Genomic DNA, 19,159 nt, shown 5'->3' with positions numbered 1-19,159 from the left:
CATATCTGGTGCTTTCCATAATTTTAGCATATATACCATTCTGGCCGCAGTTATCATATATAATAACATTTTTCATGTTCTTTCATATTGTGTGTTATTGGTAAAATGTTTAATAAAAAAAACAGCGTGGAAGGAGGATCTACTTTACACCCCAAGATAGCATTTATTAAACCAAGATATCTCTATCCAATATTTCTTAATAGCCAGTCTACAATTCCACCAAAGAGATGTAAAAAAAAAATTTACCAGTGGATTCTTTACACTTCCAGCAAAGTTCTGATGTGCCTTTATACATTTTTGCTTGGATTTACTAGGGTATAAATACCAGCGATTCTAACATCTTGAAGTCAATTCTCTTTTCAAATCTGAACATAGAGTAAACTTTCTAATTTTTTTTTTTTTTTCCAAGTATTTGTCGCGATATCCTAAAGTGTCGTTTTCCCTTAGAGTCCTGAGACCATTTTAATCGCATGAGATGCTCCTTTGACAATTTCATCTTCTGTTTCTCTGTCTAAAAGAGTCTTTATACATTTTTTTAATCCCGGAGAGCGATTTTCTCCACATAAATTCAGCCATAAATCAGAATTTTTTTTTCAAAGCCTTTTTTCATATCTAAGTGGAATTTTTCTTTCATTTGGTAATATAAGTACCAATGACATTGCTTTCCCTGTATCACAATATCATGTCTTTCTTTCAGTTTACATGTATCATTTTCCCATTGTAAGATATCGCGATACTTTTAGAATATTTTTTACTTTTAGAATACTTTTAGAATATTTTTTAGAATATTTTTATTTTTATAGTCCAGCCAGATTTTTATAATAGCTCTTCTGATATAGTGATTGGTAAACTGTTTAAATGGTTTACCTTTGGCATACCAGAGGTAGAAGTGCCAAATCAAAAAAAATGGCAGAATCCCATACCCTTCTATATTTAATATTTCTTTTTCCTGTAATAACATCCACTCTCTAAACCAGGCAAACCCTGCTGCTTGGTAGTATAATTTCAAGTCAGGTAGACCAAATCCACCTCTTGCCATATTATCAATCAAATTTTTGTGTTGAATTCTCACTTTCCCCCCCCCATATAAAATTAAGAATATCTTTTTTCCATTCTTTAAAATATTTGTTTGTTATAATTATGGGTATAGTCTGGAACAGAAAAAGCATCTTTGGTAAGATATTCATTTTTACCACTGCAATTCTCCCCAATAATGATAATTTTAAACTTTCCCATTTTACTAATTTTTCTTTCACCTTTTTCCTAAGAGTGGTAAATAATTATTTGAAAATAATAGAATGTTTTTGGTTGGTTAGAACAATTCCTAAGTATTTCATTTTTTTTGTTATTTCAAGATTGTGTGGAGTCTCCCTTTAATTTCTGTTGTTCTGCACTTGATATATTAAAGGTCATGACTTTTCAGTTTTTCAGCTTATTTACTGTCAATGTAGAAACCGAAGACTGAATTCCCTCCATTACTGTGACATTTAAAGTGGTCCAATTCTTTAGCGGATCTTCAATCATCACTCACAATATAAACTCGTCGTAAGTAAAGGCTTTGATTTTTGTACTGAATCTCCATTTATTTTACAGATCCGCTTTAACTCCCTTCATCACATTTTAATATTTTTGTATTAATAGCTCTATAGCTAAAACAAAGAAGGGGGGGACAAAGGGACAGCCTTGCCTGGAAAATTCAGTACCTTGGTTTATCTGAAATTATTGGCGTTAAGAGTGTTGTTAACTTTTAATTTTGCAGCTTAATATGTTATAAATAGCTTTAGTAGTCCAGTTCTAGAAAATTCTCTCCTGGAGCAATTGTATGTTCCAATAGTACTTTTAGATAGTTCAATCCTAAATTATTTCGAGGCAGCTTTCTAAAGTCATAAAATAACATTGCAGCTTTCTTATTTGTTGTTTGTTGTGTAGATATTCAATCATATTGGTTACTATTCTAACATTAGTTCTTATAAATCTATTAGGTAAGAAGCCGTTTTGATCTCTTCCTATACTGTCTTTCAGTATTGCTTTAATTCTTCCTGCTAAGACTCCTGCATATATTTTATAATCGTTATTTAGTACTTGAAGGGAGGTGGAAAATTTTTCACATCCCAGTGGTCTCCTAATAGAATCCTTCCTTAGGAATGATGGAGTGAGATGGTGGCCTCATTCCATGTTAACGGCATTTCTTTTTTATCTTTAATACTATTTATAGTATCCACTAAGAGTGGTGTTATTTCCTCTTGGAATATTTTATAAAATAGACCTGTGAAGCCGTCTGGCCCTGGTGATTTTCCTTGTTTTAATTTTTGTATTTGTATTTTGATTTCATCTGTTGTTATTTCTCTATTCAATAGAGCCAAATTGTCTTCTGACAATTTTAATTTACAATTTTTCTCTATAAACTCTTTTTGTTTTTCCATATCTAGCTTTTTAGATTAATACAGAGTGGAATAAAATTCAAAAAACTTCTCCAGTTATTTCTTTTTTTTTGGTTTGTAATAGTCTTTCCTTTATTAATTAATGTAAGTGGACCAGCCTCTTTTTTATTCACTTGTTTCCTTAATCTATGGCAAGCCAATATTTTCCCTGACTTGTTGGCTTGTTATTTCAAAATAATTAACTTTGGTGTACATCGAATTTTTTTCCATTTTGGAGTTTTGTATAAAATTATAGCTGAAGTTGATTTTTGTAAGTCATCTCAATTCTCTTGCAAAGAGATTTCTATTTTTAGGATAAGCTTTTCAATTGAGTTTCTTTGATTTTCATAATTCTCTTAAGGTTTTAGCCTTCAAGTTTCATTTTCTCTTTTCCTTAAAGTACTATTTTCTTTTAATAAAGAAACCAACATATAATATGCTTTTAAGGGTTTCCCATACTATACTTATTTTAACTTCTCCAGTATTGTTAATCTGTATAGAAATTTTTAAGTTCTTTTTTTCCCTTTTAAGATAATATCATTTTTCTTTAACAAATACTCCATTCAATTTCCAAATCCTCGAGGGCCATTTTATTCTTTTGAAGTTTCCCATATAATAGGGATTATGATCCGAAAAGGACTCTACAGAGTTCTGTGCTTAATGTTTTTTTGTTTTTAATATCAAATCTCGAAAGTACAACAAACACATATCAATTCTAGAGATGGGAGGAAAAAATGTTAGAATAATATGTATATTCAGTAACGTTTCCGCCTTCATTCTCAGACATCTTCCAACAGAAAGTAATCACATGAATCAAAAGGATTTAGGAGTTTCCCTTATAGCTTTCTCTCTCCTTTTTCTACACTAGTTTTACTATCTAAAAGAAGGTTAGCTATAACCCCATTCAATCTCCTAAAGGCAAGTGCTTTTGTAACTCAGGGCATGCATCTTATGCAAGATTTCTGTAAAAAATTCACTTTTCTGCACATTTGGGGCATAGATCCCCACCATTAATGTTTTAGCACCAAAATAATTTATTTCTACTCCAATAAATCTTCCTTTAGAGTCGTGAATTAATTACCTTTGGTTCATATTTTTCCTTTAAGCATAAGTACTTTACACCCTTCTTCTTTTTTCCTATTAAATGATCCAAAACATACTCCCAATTTCTCATTTATTAGTAAACCTCTGTCTTTTCTGGTTTACATGTGTTTCCTGAAGAACATGCTAAAATCAAAATTATATTTTGTAGCAGAAATAATAAAAAGTTTTTCTCCTTTTCTGGGGAGAGTTCAATCCATTAATATTCCCGCGACAGTATTTTCATATTTTCCCACCTTTACTTTCACTACTGACCTTGTACAGCAGGGGTTGCTTTTAAATTCTTTTTAATTTTTTCCAGAAAGTCTTGCGCTTGAGATACTGTTGTCAGTCTATAGGGTTTAAAATTAAATGTTACCCTGAGTCCTTCCAGATCTTCCCATTTGTACCTGATGTTATTTTCTCTAAGATAGCCTCTCAGAAAATAATAATCTTTCCTTTTTTGCATAATCCAGTTGGGGATGTCTTTCAATATTAATATTTTCTTGTCTTGTATTTTAAAAGGTGGTTTTAATATTTTTGAACCAACATATCTTCCCTTGTCTTTTCCTGGAAAAAAAAAAATCAGAGCGTCTCTTTCCTTTTTTACATCTTCCCTCCTTTTACCAAGATTTGGCTCCGGACTATTTTTTGGTGATGTCTTCATCCAATTCATCTTCTTCCATATTCATATATTTAGAGAGATGGTGGATCATTTTCTTCTTGATATTTTCTCCTTCTTCTTCAGGCACCCCTCTGAATCTCAAAACATCAGCTTTCAGTTTAAGCTCAAGAAGGGCCATCTGATTTCTCATCTTGTCCATTTCCCCTTCTGTCTCTTTAAATTTTTCATTTGTCTCATCTTGGTTTTCTTGGAGGTGATTAACTATCAGGGTTAATTTTTGAACTTTTTCGTCTGTTTCTTTCAGCTTTGTCAGATCTGATTTGACCTCCTTGATTTCATTCTCCAATTTTTGGAAGCTTCTTTCAAAGCTTTGTTCCAGTCTTTGAAATTGTTCCATATTGTCTTTCTGCATTGCAGTCATCATCTCAAGCATTTGGTCTAGTTTGGTGTCTGTTTCAGGAATGCTATTTTTCCTTTTGGTAGCCATTTCCTAAATTATCTCTTGAAATATACTATCTTTGTTAAGGACTACCACTCTGTGGTTATTTAATGGAGAGAGCAAGAAAATATAGCCTTCTTACTTCAGTTAACCAACATTTAAAGTTTCTCTTACTCTGTCATAGCACTGAGAAAATATTCTGGTAGTCAAGGTTTAGAGTGGCTATGGTAACGGGGGAGAGCTCTAACTGCAGTAAATCACACGTAAACTGCAGTAAATCACACGTAGTGCGTCTGTTTCTCCCACTCCTTCCACTTGCACTTTAAAGCTCACTCCTTTTTCCCCTTGTATACTTTGGTCTTAGTTGTAAAGGAGACCAACACATACTTCAGTATTTTGCCTTCATTTCGTTCCTATTTGCCCGCAAACTACATTGCACTGGAATCAAATCTTCAAGAAGAAATTAGTACTAGCCTCCTTGTTGTTATTGAAGGTTACATGAACCTCCTGCTCCGTTTTCTGCCACAGCACGAAACGCCTGACGGTCAGCGCTCTGGCTTGCCTCTCTGGTCGGACCACCCAGGGAGGTTCCCAAAGCTTCAAACACCACGCACGTTTTGGGGCTTCGATTCAACCTCAGACTTCTCTCCTTTCTCGGAGGGTTCATTCTCCTCCAACCTGTCAGAGGGAATTAGGACAGAGCTTCAAAGTTGGCAGAATTAGGTCTGGGCTCTCTCTCGAGCTTCTTTCACGGGGGGGCGTGGCGTAACGAGGAATCCTAACAAAACATTTTCAAATTAAATCTGTCATATGTCTTCCCAAGTGATTTTTTAGCTGATTAAATTATGTGAACAGGTGCAACATGCACATGTATTTATTTTTTAAAAAAAATTATGCCACCTTTCCACCCAATCAGAATCCATAAAGTGGCAAACAAAAAAACATCAAAAATTTAAACAATTAAAAATACAGTGGCACTTTGAAGACCAATGAAGTTTCATTCTTCATATTAGCTTTCGTGTACATGCACACTTCTTCAGATATCAGAAGTGTGCATGCACACAGAAGTTTATACCAGGGACAAAACTTTGTTGGCCTTAGAGGTGCCACTGAACCTTTTTTTCCCCTGCTACTTCAGACCAACACAACTACTCACCAGAATTAAAAAATACAGTTAAAATGATAAAAAATCAATTAAAAACACATAAACACACTGGAAGGTATGCCAGAAGAAACAAAAAGGTCTTCACCTGCAGACAAAAGTCACTGATAGAGGAAGATGGCCAAATCTTCCTAGGGAGGGAGTTTTGAAGTTTTGATGCCACAATGGAGAAGGTACTTTCTCAGGTCACCACCCATCTAGCTTCATATGGTGAGGGCAAGCCTAGCAAGGACTCTGAGGATGACAGGACTGTGCGGGTCAGTTCATATGGGAAAAGATTTTTAAGGCATGTTGGTCCGGGGCCATATAGGACTTTAAGGGTTAATTCCCACACTTTGAATTGAGCATGAAAGAAAATTGGAAGCCACTATTGGTGAATCAAGACTGGAATGGTATGGTTCCCACAACCCACTGAAGTCTAGACTCTGACCACAGCATTCTGTACCAACTGCAACTTCTGGAGAATCTTCAAAAGCAGCCTTGCATTAGTAATCCATTCTAAATGTTACCAGGTATGCACCCTAGTGGTAGGATTTTTTCTGTCCAGGAGGTGCTGCAACTGGATTGTCAGCCAAAGCTGCTGAAAGGCAGCCTTGCCATTGCTGTCACCTGCTTATCCAACAGGTCATCTAGGATCACCCCAAAGCCTGAACCTGCTCATCTTGGGGAGGACAACCCCATCCAGAACTTAGACCTTTCCCCCCACCAAAAGCATCTCCATTTTACTGGGATTAGGTTTCAGTCCTCATCCATTCCAAAACTGCCACCCCGGCAACTGGTTATAATTTCCATAGCCTTCCTGGGATCTGCTGATAGCCAAGATAGAACTGAGTGCCATCTCCATCTTGGTGGCCACTCCAGCCAGATCTCCAGATGACTTTGCCCAGTGGCTTTACAAAGTTGTTGAAAAGCATGGGTGACAAGATGGCACCTCAGGGTACCCTGTAGTCCAAAGGCCTATTTACTACACATCTGGAGTTTTGGTACTTGTGAATGCAAACCCTGAAGAAACCTATGATCAGTTCACATATATAATAACTCTAAATACATACATTTTTTCCTGTTCATGAAACTTGGCAACCCCACGGACCATAACTTTTCAATTTCTGATCAATGCAGTCCTGGCCAAATGTCTGATTTTTTTTTTCATATAAATATTGAAACAACATTTAAAATAGATTATAATTGATTTTTTAAACAATTGAATAAAAACCATATACTGTAAACACACAACACACAACCAGGGCCAATAACAGTTAGTAAGGACATGGCCAACCATGAGCTTCCTTGTATTCCTGAGCTAGTACTTTAGCTTGGTTTGTGACTGCAAAGCATTCCATATGCATTATAGAGCAACTCTTTTAAATAAAGGGTTTTATATCTTTTAGCGGTTTTATGGTATGCTTCTAGCCTGAGGACTGTTTCAGTATTGGCTGCCTGATGCATGGCTTGTTTACCCCTGGCTTGTTTTTAGTGGCCTGTTTTAATGACTTTACTTTTAACAGCTTGTTTTTAATGGTTCTATTTGTTCTTAATGGCAGTGGTTGAACATTTTTGTTTTATTATTTTAATTGTAAGACGCCTGGAGCAGGTCTCTAGAGAGGCAGCATATAAATTTTCCAAATCAAACAATAAATATATTCAGATATGCTGTGTTCTGCTTTTCCGTGCACCAGTCTCCTGTGTATATAACCGTAGACTTCTTCTCAATTATAAAATGAAGATAGTTAGTTTTTCCGAATCCCACCTTGTAAACTTATAGACTGTGATTTATTTAATTATTTATTGCTAACCTGTCACAGCCAATTTATGGTGACTCCATTGGGTTTTCAAGGCAAGAGACATTCAAGGGTGGTTTACCATTAGGGTTGCCAGGTCTGGGTTGGGAAATCCCTGGATATTTTGGGGGTGGAGCCTAAAAAGGGTGGTATTTGGGAGGGGAGGAACTTCAATGGGGTATAACTCCATAGAGTCCACTGTCCAAAGTGGCCATTTTTCCCAGTCAACCTAATCTCTGTTACCTAGAAATCAGTTGTAATCCCAGGAGATTTCTAACCACCACCTGAAAATTAATCAACCATAATGAAAGTGGGGTAGGTTGCTCAAAGGTTAACAATCCAAACAAGCACCTGTATGGCTAATGGTATTAATGTACCAATGTCTCTAATATTCAATATACTTACACTTAATAATAAACAAGCTTTTATGCTGCATAACATAAACAATATCTACGCAGGCTTATAATTTACAAAAAAAATAATTGTGTGATAATTTATACAAAGAAACATAAACCAAATAGTCCCTCTACAAAGGGCTCACGACAACAAATTAACATTGAACAATATCCACATGGGCTGTCATTCCCCAGTTGTTGAATGACTTCATATACCTTTACTCGTAAATACCCATTATCTCGTAATTTTCCAAAAAATCCTTTCCCAAAAAGGCTACAAAAATCCTTAAGGTCCTTTTTTGCTTAATAATGTAAGAACTGGCTCTCCAGAAAAGAGACTCTGGCCTATTACTCCTCTCTGGTCTCGATACCTTCCATTGAAAGGTTATTGTTAAAAACTTCTGGATCCAGGAATGGCCTGTTCAGGAGGTGGTGTACCATTAACTCCTTCAAGACACAAGGCATCTCCCCACTCTCTAAGGAGGCATTCTTCACCTCCTGGACCCATCCAGTCCATCCCTCCCCAGACCTTGCTTTGATAAGTCATGACAGGCAAGGATCAAGGGAACAGGTGGTTGGTTGGAACCCTGCAAGCAACCTTTCCATGTCCTCAGGTTGCAACAATTGAAATTGATCCCATACAACCTGGCCAGATGGTTCTCTGGAGACCACCTCAGGATTATCCAAAACTATTGAGTCCAGTTCCATATGAACCTGAGTAACTTTGCCTTGAAAGTGTTTTGCAAAATCATAGCTTCTGAGGGTGGAAACAATAGCCCTTGCCGGAAGGCAGAACCAATCTATTCACCACTCTGAAGAGTTCAGCCAGCCAGGTATTTGCAGATGTAATGGAGGCACCTTCATTGCCATCTGGTAGGCTCAACAGTAAGCTCTCACCAGTGTCAGATCAGATTCACAGTGGGTTTTCTTTCACCTGTGCTCAAGCTGTCAGCCTAACTGTTTCATGGCCCTAAGCTACCCAGTAAACCCATACCAATGATACCTTGAAGTAAGTTAAAATCACATGAGTCATCAAAACTTGTCTATATAAATAGTTTTCATGGCACCATCATCATCAGTATTTATTAGCAGTCATTGACCAGGTTAATATCAAAAGAGTTTACACACATAGATATTAATTTTAAAACTACAAAAATACACTTTAAATTTAAATTGTAAAATTTGGATAAAAACCTTACCAATCAAATGCTATTTAAAAACTGGTTTTATTGGCATAAACTTTTAAAATATAATTAAATAATTATTACAGAAAAGTTGAGCAGTGTGGGGGTCGGTGGCAGTGGCTCCATGCCTGCTGGACCATCTACCTGAGAGAATCAGTCGTGCTACAAGAATGGTGGTGGCACAGCGGTCTGTGGCAGAGGCCCTGCGCCAACCTGAATGGACTGAGCAAGTCGCCAGGAAAGCAGAGGTGGCGTGAGGGGTCAGTGGCAGCGGCCACTTGCCAGCCGGAACACCTGCCTGAGCATGTCAAACAGAACTGTTGGGGAGTCGTGACAACGTGGAGGCTGGTGGCAGAGGCCCTGTGTCGGTCTGAACGTCCCAGGTCAGCTACCAGGAGGGTCGAAGGGGAATTGGGGTTGGTGGCAGAGATCCCTGGCCTGCCTGAGAGTGCTAGGAGCAATACCGTGAACAACAGGATGGAGCGAGGTCCAGTGGCAGTGGTTTCCTGCTTGCTTGAGTGCACTCATGTTAGATCAAAGATCACTGCTGGTTTCAAGGACAGGGGTTCATGGATGACGCAGGACCTTAGGTTGGCGATAATACAACAACCCTCACCAAAGTCTTCCAACCCATCCAACTCTCTAAGTACTCTGGCTGCCAACCTCCCGGGAGGAGCTGGAGTTCTCCCAGAATTGCAAATAATCTCTAGACCACAGATAACAGTTCCACAAAGGACAAACTCTATGGTATACCATAGACTTCCTTCTTTGCCATTGCTTAGTTAACTACTAGGAATGTGGTCTACTACGTGTAGTAGTTTTTCTGTATACTGTTAGCTTTTCCTTGTATATTGTTAAGGAATGTAGCTAGTTCTTTTTTCTACCTAGATGGGCATTTAGAGTATTATTGAACAAAAGCATATTTGTTGTGTTATTGAACAAAAGCATATATGCCCTGCAAAAATTCCTGCAAAACTGCATATTCTGGGCTTACTAGCTGATCTCACAAGCCTTTTCTCCCTCCCAGCATTATTGTAAAATATCAATGCCAATAAGCCACTGATTGTGTGGGTTTGTATGAAGAACCGGATACCAACCAATGTTTGGGATTTTGGTGGGCAATGGAGGTTACACTTGAAGGGTATGCTACAGTTATTTTTAAGTGTCTGCTAAAATAGTGAGCCCGAGGAAACGAAGGAGCAATAAGCCAATCAAGGGAAAATGAAAAATAAGTTTTTGGAGAAATTAGCATCGCTGATCAAGAGGGCTCTGATTGCTTTGTAGGAGAGACCAACAGGCATGGAACATTCCCTCACAGCAAAAGAAATAACCTGCACCAGACTTTTTATTATAGGGTTGTCAACCTACAGGGAGGGGTGGGGGCATGAAGATTTCCTGGAATTATAATCGATCTCCAGACCACAAAAATCAGTTCCTCTGGAGAAAACAGCTGCTTTTGATGGTAGACTAGAGCATTATACCCCACTGAGGTCCTTTTTTAAACCTCCCCCTTCCCAAATCTCTAGGTACTTTCTAACTCACGGCTGGCAACCCTACTTTATTATAATGACGTAGATAAGAAGATGAAAGAAGGGGTTTTATAGAACCACAACTCTCCATGTTGTGGTCCTTAGAGACTTCTGAATATGCCTAAGCAATGATCATGGTACAGAAAGAGGGCAGTTATTCTGAGCCTTTAATGATTGTGTTTCTCCCCACTCCCACCCCCAAGATAGGTTTAAGTCTCCAGTGCTGCTTCGACAAGCCTGTTGAGCCCCTGGATACTCATAGATTAGTTCTTTTGAATCTCTGCCTATTAAATTGGAATTTATTTTCTGCCAAGTGGGACTAAGGCTTCAGGGTGCCTGGAAGTTCAATTAATAGACTTTTACGTTTAATAAAACACTCCTTTTTCCTTATTTTCAGTTGATTGATTTAGAAGACAAACATGGACCAGTTAATACGTTTTGCTTAGTAAATGAAGGAGTCTTTGGGGCACATTGGTCTTTGCTGTGGTGGAGAAATTTGCAAACATTTGTTCTGCACATATTTTTCTCTAAGTGTTATTACACTGCAAAATTTACATGTGGCTAAAAAGGCAGCAGGTATCAAAAATATGTATATGCTCTGGAGACCAAACCAATGGTTCAAAAGGGGCCATGGCCTAGTTGAGGTGCTGTGGGCTGATTGACTGTGTTGTAGATATGCTCTAAGCAGCCCATTTGTTCCTAGTTCTGGCCTTTCAGCTCAAAGTCCAGAGCACTGTTTCTACTTTTGCAAATCAGTAATTGGGTGCTTTGGGGCACTTAGCAATGTTCATTTTAGCCTGCAGACTTCTCTTATCGTTCCCCAAACAGAAGAGACTTTCCTGTAGCAAAGCAGCATCTTGTGCCCAATCGACACAAAGCTGGGAACATTCCAGCTATCATAATTAAATAAAGGTGGCAGTTAAACATTTGTACTACACGCAGATTCTGAAACTGGGGACAAAAGTCCAGGATGGGGTCCCACAATCATTGCCACCTCACCCCCCACTCTCCCACTACCAGGGCCAAACAACAAGTGAAGTTCAGTATATTCAAGGTGGGAGGGAACCACCACTGCCTCCAGAAGCCAACTGTTCAAGCCTCAGATTCCAGAGATGCAAGTGGTGGCAGAAGTCTGTTCGTCTCATTTTGGGGAGTATCAAGGCCATGGGCAGTTGAACCTCCCCTAAGTGTGGGGCTCAGGTCAGCTGCCTTGTTGTCCATTGGCTAAAACTGCCCCTGACTATATCGCATAGATTCCCTGATATCATGTCTCCACTGTATATCGTAATTTTAGAAAAGTTGTGAGAGGGCTCTATATCCATTACCCACCCACTGTGGTCACTGTCGTAACACTGCCTTATTAGCATTGGCCTGCTTCCAAAATCTTGTGCTGGCTACCTGAATACATGATGGCCAGGATTACACTCACTTTGTTCATCCCTCCAGGTCCTGCTTTATATGATAATCTGCTGCTAAAAGCAAGACCTTAAACTCATGGCCCCAAAACTGGAATGATCTCAGTTCCCCTGCAATGTTGGGGACTTTCCTCTTTTTGCCCATCAGATTTTATAACTGAAAAATGTTTTCTGGCTTTATGGTGGAGAGGGGGTTTCATCCCTTTTGAAGATTATAATTGATGAGAGTTAAAAGTTCAGCATACACTAAAAAGCAAGTAGAGAAGTTATCTAAGTATGCAGAGATTTGGGCAAGCTGTCAAGTTAATTTGCAAGTGCCTTTTTAAGATCAATAATTTTTCACTGGATGAATTGTTTTTAAGAAAGCTGTGTGGATATAAATAATTAGGACAATTAATGTTGCTCCCGTGGGCAGGAGGTCAAGATTTTGTACCACTAAATATTAGCTAGTTTGAACCAGAACCTAGAATTTTTTTAAAAAATGTTCTCAAAACTAGATGAAGGCAGATGTTTCACTATTTTGTAACAGGAGGAGGCCAACCAGGATGCTGTCATCAGTTGTAAACAATATCCCCCCTTTTACATGAAAGTGTGTTGTTTGTTTATTTGTTTGTTTGTTTGTTTTGCATTGATTATGTTGTCCTGGAAGATTTTGTACATGATTCCATTAGATTTGAGAATACATTTTGCTGGTTCTGTTTATAAACTCCAGCAAGTTTTCCATTGGTACCAGAACTGAGAGTCACACAACACTTCTACCAATGTTTTAATATTATTCAAGTATAATTATCCAGTGGTTTATTCCTGCTTATATTTCATATAATTTTAACTGTTGCTATTATTATGATTCTTTCTCTCTCTTTCTCTCTCTCTTTCTCTCTCTCTCTCTTTCTGTGTGTGTGTGTGTACGCGCATATACACTTTAATTGCTTATGTCATTGTTGGTTTCTGGAATTTATAAATCTCCCTAGGAACCAATTCAGTAGAGATTACAGGATAAAAATATTCTAAATGCAAATTAAATAGAAGAACACATACCTGTCCTGCCTGTTTCAGAGCCTCAAGAGCATACTAGATGGAAAACTGATGTAGACTAATACAGTATGCAAAGACAACCAGAGCAGAACCTTTTAGAAATAGGTGCCAAGAGACAAGGGCCAAAGCCTAATAAAGGAATATAAAGATTTCTCCTTCTAGCCTTTCTTTTATTTTTCCCTTTTCTTCTGTTGTCTTTATTTGATTGGTTTCTAGGAGAAAAGGCAGTGTTAGGAGGGCTTTAAACTTAGTGAAGTGGGGAAGGGAGACAATATTCAAATGGGAAGGAGTTCACTTAGTACTAGAGAGAATAGGCTGAAGGTTATAGAGAGAACTCGGCAAATAGTTCAAAAACCCAGCAATGAGGGGGATAAAACTTTAAATAAGCACCCACGGGGCATGAACCAAAACCTTAGATGTCTCTACACTAATGCACAAAGCATGGGTAATAAACAGGATGAGCTGGAACTCTTAATGTGGCATAATAAATATGATATAATAGGCATCACTGAAACTTGGTGGGATGAATCTCATGACTGGAATGTAATAATCCAGAGAAATAGATCAACTAGGAAAGGTGGAAAAGTAGCACTATATGTCAGGGATGATTACACCTGTGAGAGCAGGTCCATGGCTTCAAATCCACAAGGAGTTAGGATTGAGAGCATCTGGGTAAAGTGGGGGGGAAAAGAAAAACAACAGTGAACTCATTGTGGGGGCCTATTACAGACTAAACTAGGGACCTTTTTCAAAATCCCAGGTTGAAGATGCTCCCGCACAAACACAACACGCAGGAGACATTGTAGGCTGATTCTCGAGAGCCCGCCATTGTACAAATCCCCCAAGCATGTCTCTCCCCTGTGGCAGTGAGTATGACCACCATTTCACTCCTACATCTACACTCCTAGATCTTAGAACTAGCACATTCATATCGCCTGGCCATTGCAAGAAAGTCCCTTTTTCTCTCATTTTAAAAAATGTTGTGTGGTGGAATTGTGAAGCTATGCAGGTGCAGCCAATTGGATTGTGGGAAAATCAATCTGGTTGCGAGGGCACATTTCTATATGCCTTTGCAGCTATGCATGTGTTGTAAAAACAATTTTTAAAAAAGAAAAGCATTTTTGTGCAAAGTCTCAAAAACCGCCTGAATTGTTTCCATGGGCTCCAATCGCTTCCTGAATGCATAAACAGCTCACATGTGAATGGAAAAAAGGAAAACAGGTTCATTTATGACAACTGCAACTTGTTATAAATATGCTATGAGGAATCTACCCATGTCTGAATGTCTTTTGCCTTGAAAGCCCTGCAGATTCACCATAAGTCAACTGGGGCTTAGCAGCCCACACACACAAAACATAAGAACAGCAGTTTATCCAAAGTTCACAGTAGCTTGTCATTTCTTTAAATGATCATCATCAAATAATCTTTTGCTGTGACACATGGTTGTCAAGATAAGCAGCTTTACTTTCAATACAGTTACAGCATATGTACTCAATATAAGTATAATCTATATCAGGGGTAGGGAACCTGCGGCTCTCCAGATGTTCAGGAACTACAATTTCCATCAGCCCCTACCAGCATGGCCAATGGCCATGCTGGTAGGGGCTGATGGGAACTGTGTTCAGGCTCATTTGAGAGCCACTGGTATCTGGAAAGCTCCCTGATCTATATCTTTTCCTCATGCATGATTTTCCCAGTACATTTTGTTAGCTAATGCTGTTAGCTCAATCATCCCCCAAATATGAACCAGCCCTATAAGAAAGTACCTGCAGAAGTAAATGTTCTCTGAAGGGCCATTTGGTTTTAAAAATGCAGGAACACACAAAGCACATAATGTCTGTGTGTTTTGCCATTCTCTTTCACTGAATGTTTTTCCTCCAGTGTATTCTTCCCACCCCTCTCTAAGTAATGCTATTAATGGGCTTTAGAACATATCCAAACACATCCAACAACTCCCACGTGTATGAAGAAACTAACATCAAGCATCTTGTATTATAAATCACCTTTGATATTTTGCTTATGTTTGTAGTGACACATTAAGATCCACGATGTTGTCAAACACACATAGGTTAATGGAAAAATTAGCTCTGGTGCATCAACTCCACCAAACACTTCATTAATGCTCATTTTATCTCAGTTCAGAATGCTCATAAATATTTACTCAGAGATCAATAACTTTACTTTCATATAGTTAAAAAAAGATTCCAAGATGCTCTGTTATACAGATTGTAGCTTGATAGCACTAGGAACAAGTTCTCTGTGATCTCCGCAGTCTAGCAGGGATGAAGAAGGAGACTTTCTATCACCCTGAAAGAACTTCTAATATCCAGAAACTACAAACAAATTTTGGTTTGTTCATGATAAGAACAAGCTGGACTTATCTTCAGGCTCATGGCCATGCTTCCTGCTTCTTCCCCTTTTGCTCAAAAAAGAGCTTAAACACTTTAAAAGGTGCTTTAACAAATTGCAGTCTACAAACCAGGGCTCTAAACCTGAATTAAACTCAGATGATAATTAATCTTCTATCTGTTCTCAGAAGTTGTGAGGGTGGTCAACACCTCCATACCCTTCAGAGACTCTATTAATTTGAGGTATTTTACCACAAGCATTTATAGTAAAACACCTCACCGACACCCATTTCTGTCACTTGGAATGTGGAATTTAGCTAGCCCAAGTTTCAAGCTGTTAGACCACAATGAGGGATTTATCTCTTCAGTTCTATCTCAAATGTCCACTACAAACTGGGATACATTTCTGCTGCCACCAGAAGGCCAATAAAAATATTTCTGGTGACCTGCATCCAGACTTTGTGGCATCTTCCAGATTGCAGTCATGGTCTGATTTTTCCTCACCTCTGGAGTGCCTTCAATTGAGGCAATCATTCCACATTGCCTGTTTTTATGTAGAACTTCCCTGTGTGTGTATGTCACACTTTCATTCACAGATCATTCAGTTGTTGGTGTTTTTGTTTGTTTAGTTTGTTTAGTTGCGCTGTTGCACTGAAGTGATGAAGTAATTTAATGCCCCATTGGCTTATGCAGTTGCCAGCTCCAATGCCCAGCAGTGCATTGTACCTTGCCTATCTGATTATCCTATTGATTGGTTAGCTGCTTTCTCAAATAGGCTGGCTGTTTTGATTGGGTATACTGCTGATTCATAGAGGATAGGTCTATCAGTGGCTACTAGTCATGGTGATTAAAGAGAACTTCCAAGTTCAGAGGCAGCAACCTTCTGAGTGCCTGAGCCAGGAGGCAATATCAGTGGAAGGCCTTGACCTCTATGCCCTGTTGTTGGACCTCCAGAGGAACTGGTTGGCCACTGTGTTAGCCCGGATGTTGGACTAGATCAGGGGTAGGGAACCTGCGGCTCTCCAGATGTTCAGGAACTACAATTCCCATCAGCCTCTGTCAGCATGGCCAATTGGCCATGCTGGTAGGGGCTGATGGGAATTGTAGTTCCTGAACATCTGGAGAGCCACAGGTTCCCTACCCCTGGACTAGATGGACCATTAGATGGATCTTCTTAAAGAGTTAAAAACCTAGTTCTTCAACTTTTATCAAACTGTTGGTAAAGGCAATTTAAGACTAACCCATTAGCATTCCCAGGATATCAAATATCCATTTTGCAAAATGGTAAATTTGTATAAAAGTACCTGGCATGAAACATCATGTCTATGCACAATGCATCCTAGAATTTTGTGGCGATTAAGCTTTTCATCCTACAACTATGAGGAAGGCAGAATTATAGGAATGCCAGATATCTCTTATTTCTATGGGGCTCTTGTTATTCTAGATCATCCCAGTCTCATTAGAGTGTGTAATGAAAACCTTTCTTTCCGCAGTCCACAGGGCATTTATTTTAGCGATCACATGGATGCCAGTTCAAAATATAACTGACAAGGGTCTGCAGTGGAAATTGGGCTGTGTGTTCTGTAGAGCTCAAGTATTTGACATAGAGGATACCAGGAGATATAGTAGTGTTCTTAACTGAATTCAACACCCTTCTTTCTTTGTAGTTTTGAGGCAGCATGTTTATTGGTGGAAATACTCTGCTCCTAATTAGCAGGTGGTACTTTCAGATGTGTTCTGTATCCAGTTGGCATTCTGCTGCTGAACATCTGTTTCTTTCAGGTGTTGTTATGGGTATTGTTAATTTATAAAAGCAGAATTATGAAAACTTCTTCCAGGCAAGGGGGCTGGCAAGATCACTGAACAGGAATCAAAAACATGATAATCGTAAGAAGGAAATGTAAGGTCATCCCTTTCAAAATAAATTATGCTGGACCCCACTGATGATAAGAGTTCAGGCAGATAAGGTATTTCCTATTGAACAGCATTCACATAATCGTCACCATTCTATGCATAATTTGGCCAGGAATTTTCAAATTTCAAGTCTTCAGAGGCATTTTTTTCTTTCACATGATGGTTATCCAAGGAGCTTGAAGGTTATCCAAGGAAAATGGTAGGCAGTTATGAGCCGCCGCCTCACCTGGTACCCTAGCTGGGGTTGATTCTGACCCTCCTATCCATTCATGATGGGTGTCTGTATCGTCCTTTCCCTGGATGAATGCAGGGCAGTTAATTGAGCGCAACCCCTGAAGCCACACGGTGGACTGAGTGACTGTCCCTGTTCCCTAGGTAATCCTCACCCAATCTTCCATGCCTGCCCCTCCACCTGCTCTTTCCCTGAGGGTGGCTCCGGACTGGGGCCAGCTCAAGTTCTCCCCAGCCTCCTCAGTCCTTGTCTCCTCGCTCTTGCTCTTCCCTGTCTCTCCTTCCTTCCTTGTTACTCTCAAACTTCCCTCTCTCCCTCCTGGTTCTGCCTCTGCTCTCTCACCTCTCCTCCCCACCACCCCAAATGTTGCCACACCCTCCCTTTTTAACCCTCCACCCTCTGTGGCTTTTTGTCCCTTCTCCCCCCAGCGCCAATACATCGCAGTTCCCAGGGCTGTGGCCAGGCCTGGCCGGCTTCTGGCCGCCAATCTTCAGCCTGCCTCTTAAGGCAGGAGCAGGGTGACTGCATCCCATCCTGTGGCGCCTTTTTGAGGCGCTGTTTGGGGGAGTCCAGGGGCAGGGTGCCCCGTTGGTGGCCTCCTGTCCCATGCAGTGGGGGGGGGGTGAGCCAGCCAGCCAGCCATCCCTGGCCTGCTCCCAGATCCCAGAGGTGGGGTGAGCTGGCTGGCCTTCTCCAGCCTGCTATCGGCTCCTGCAGGGGGTGTGGAGCGCAAGAACAGGGCATGCTGGGAGGTCTCATCCCCCGCCCCTAAAACTAGTACATCCAGTTCAGATAAAAGAGAGTAAAGTAATATCTCATAGCAGATATCTCTTCGAAGGCAAGCTGAGATGCCATTTTGCCCACCCACCATTTCCTCATTGTTTCATGCAATTCCATTTGGAGAGCTTGCCTGCTGCCTTTTTTTTCCTGGCTGTCTTTCGCCTAGTATTAGTTTGCTGGACTATGTCAATTTCTTTCTAATTTCAGCAGTAAAATTTAAAAAGCCCTTTTGATCCTTCTGAAATAGTGCCCAAAAGTGGGAAGAACTGCTGTGGTGTGAGCAGGAGAAGGTAGGGAGGAGTGAGAAAACCCAGTGATCTCCTTCACTTTCCCTGTAAAGGAAGAGGCAAAGCCACACTTTCAGAGTTTTCGGAAATCATGGGGATTCTCTGATATGAGGGTGGGGTGACTGCTAAGAGGGGAAACATGTGGGCAACCAAGAATCAAACCCAAAGGGTGTGCATGCTCAATATGAAGAAGACCTCAACTGCATAAATTATCAATGTCTAATTCTGTTCGTATTTTCTTATGTTGTGTTTTATGAGTGCATCACCATCCAGGTGCAGCATGAGAACATCTGACCTGTGATTGGCTAGGATGTGTATATAGGTGCATCATAGAATAAGGACAGTGTGGTATGTTACGGTGCTGGAGTGTGAAGTGTATATTGGTAAAGTGAGTGTCTGTACAGCACAGTTATCTTGTCTTTGTGTGCAACAAGATAAAGCCTTCCTGACTTTTGCTGTACGTGTGTTTCTTTTGTCTACTGCTGACTCTTGACACTACGCCCAAGTTCGAAGTGCTAGCTGACAATGTCACCATG

This window comes from Sphaerodactylus townsendi, linkage group LG05, assembly GCF_021028975.2.
Source record: "Sphaerodactylus townsendi isolate TG3544 linkage group LG05, MPM_Stown_v2.3, whole genome shotgun sequence".
NCBI classification, from domain to species: Eukaryota; Metazoa; Chordata; class Lepidosauria; order Squamata; family Sphaerodactylidae; genus Sphaerodactylus; species Sphaerodactylus townsendi.
The sequence above is the reverse complement of the archived record's forward strand: the minus strand, read 5'-3'. Positions refer to the sequence as shown.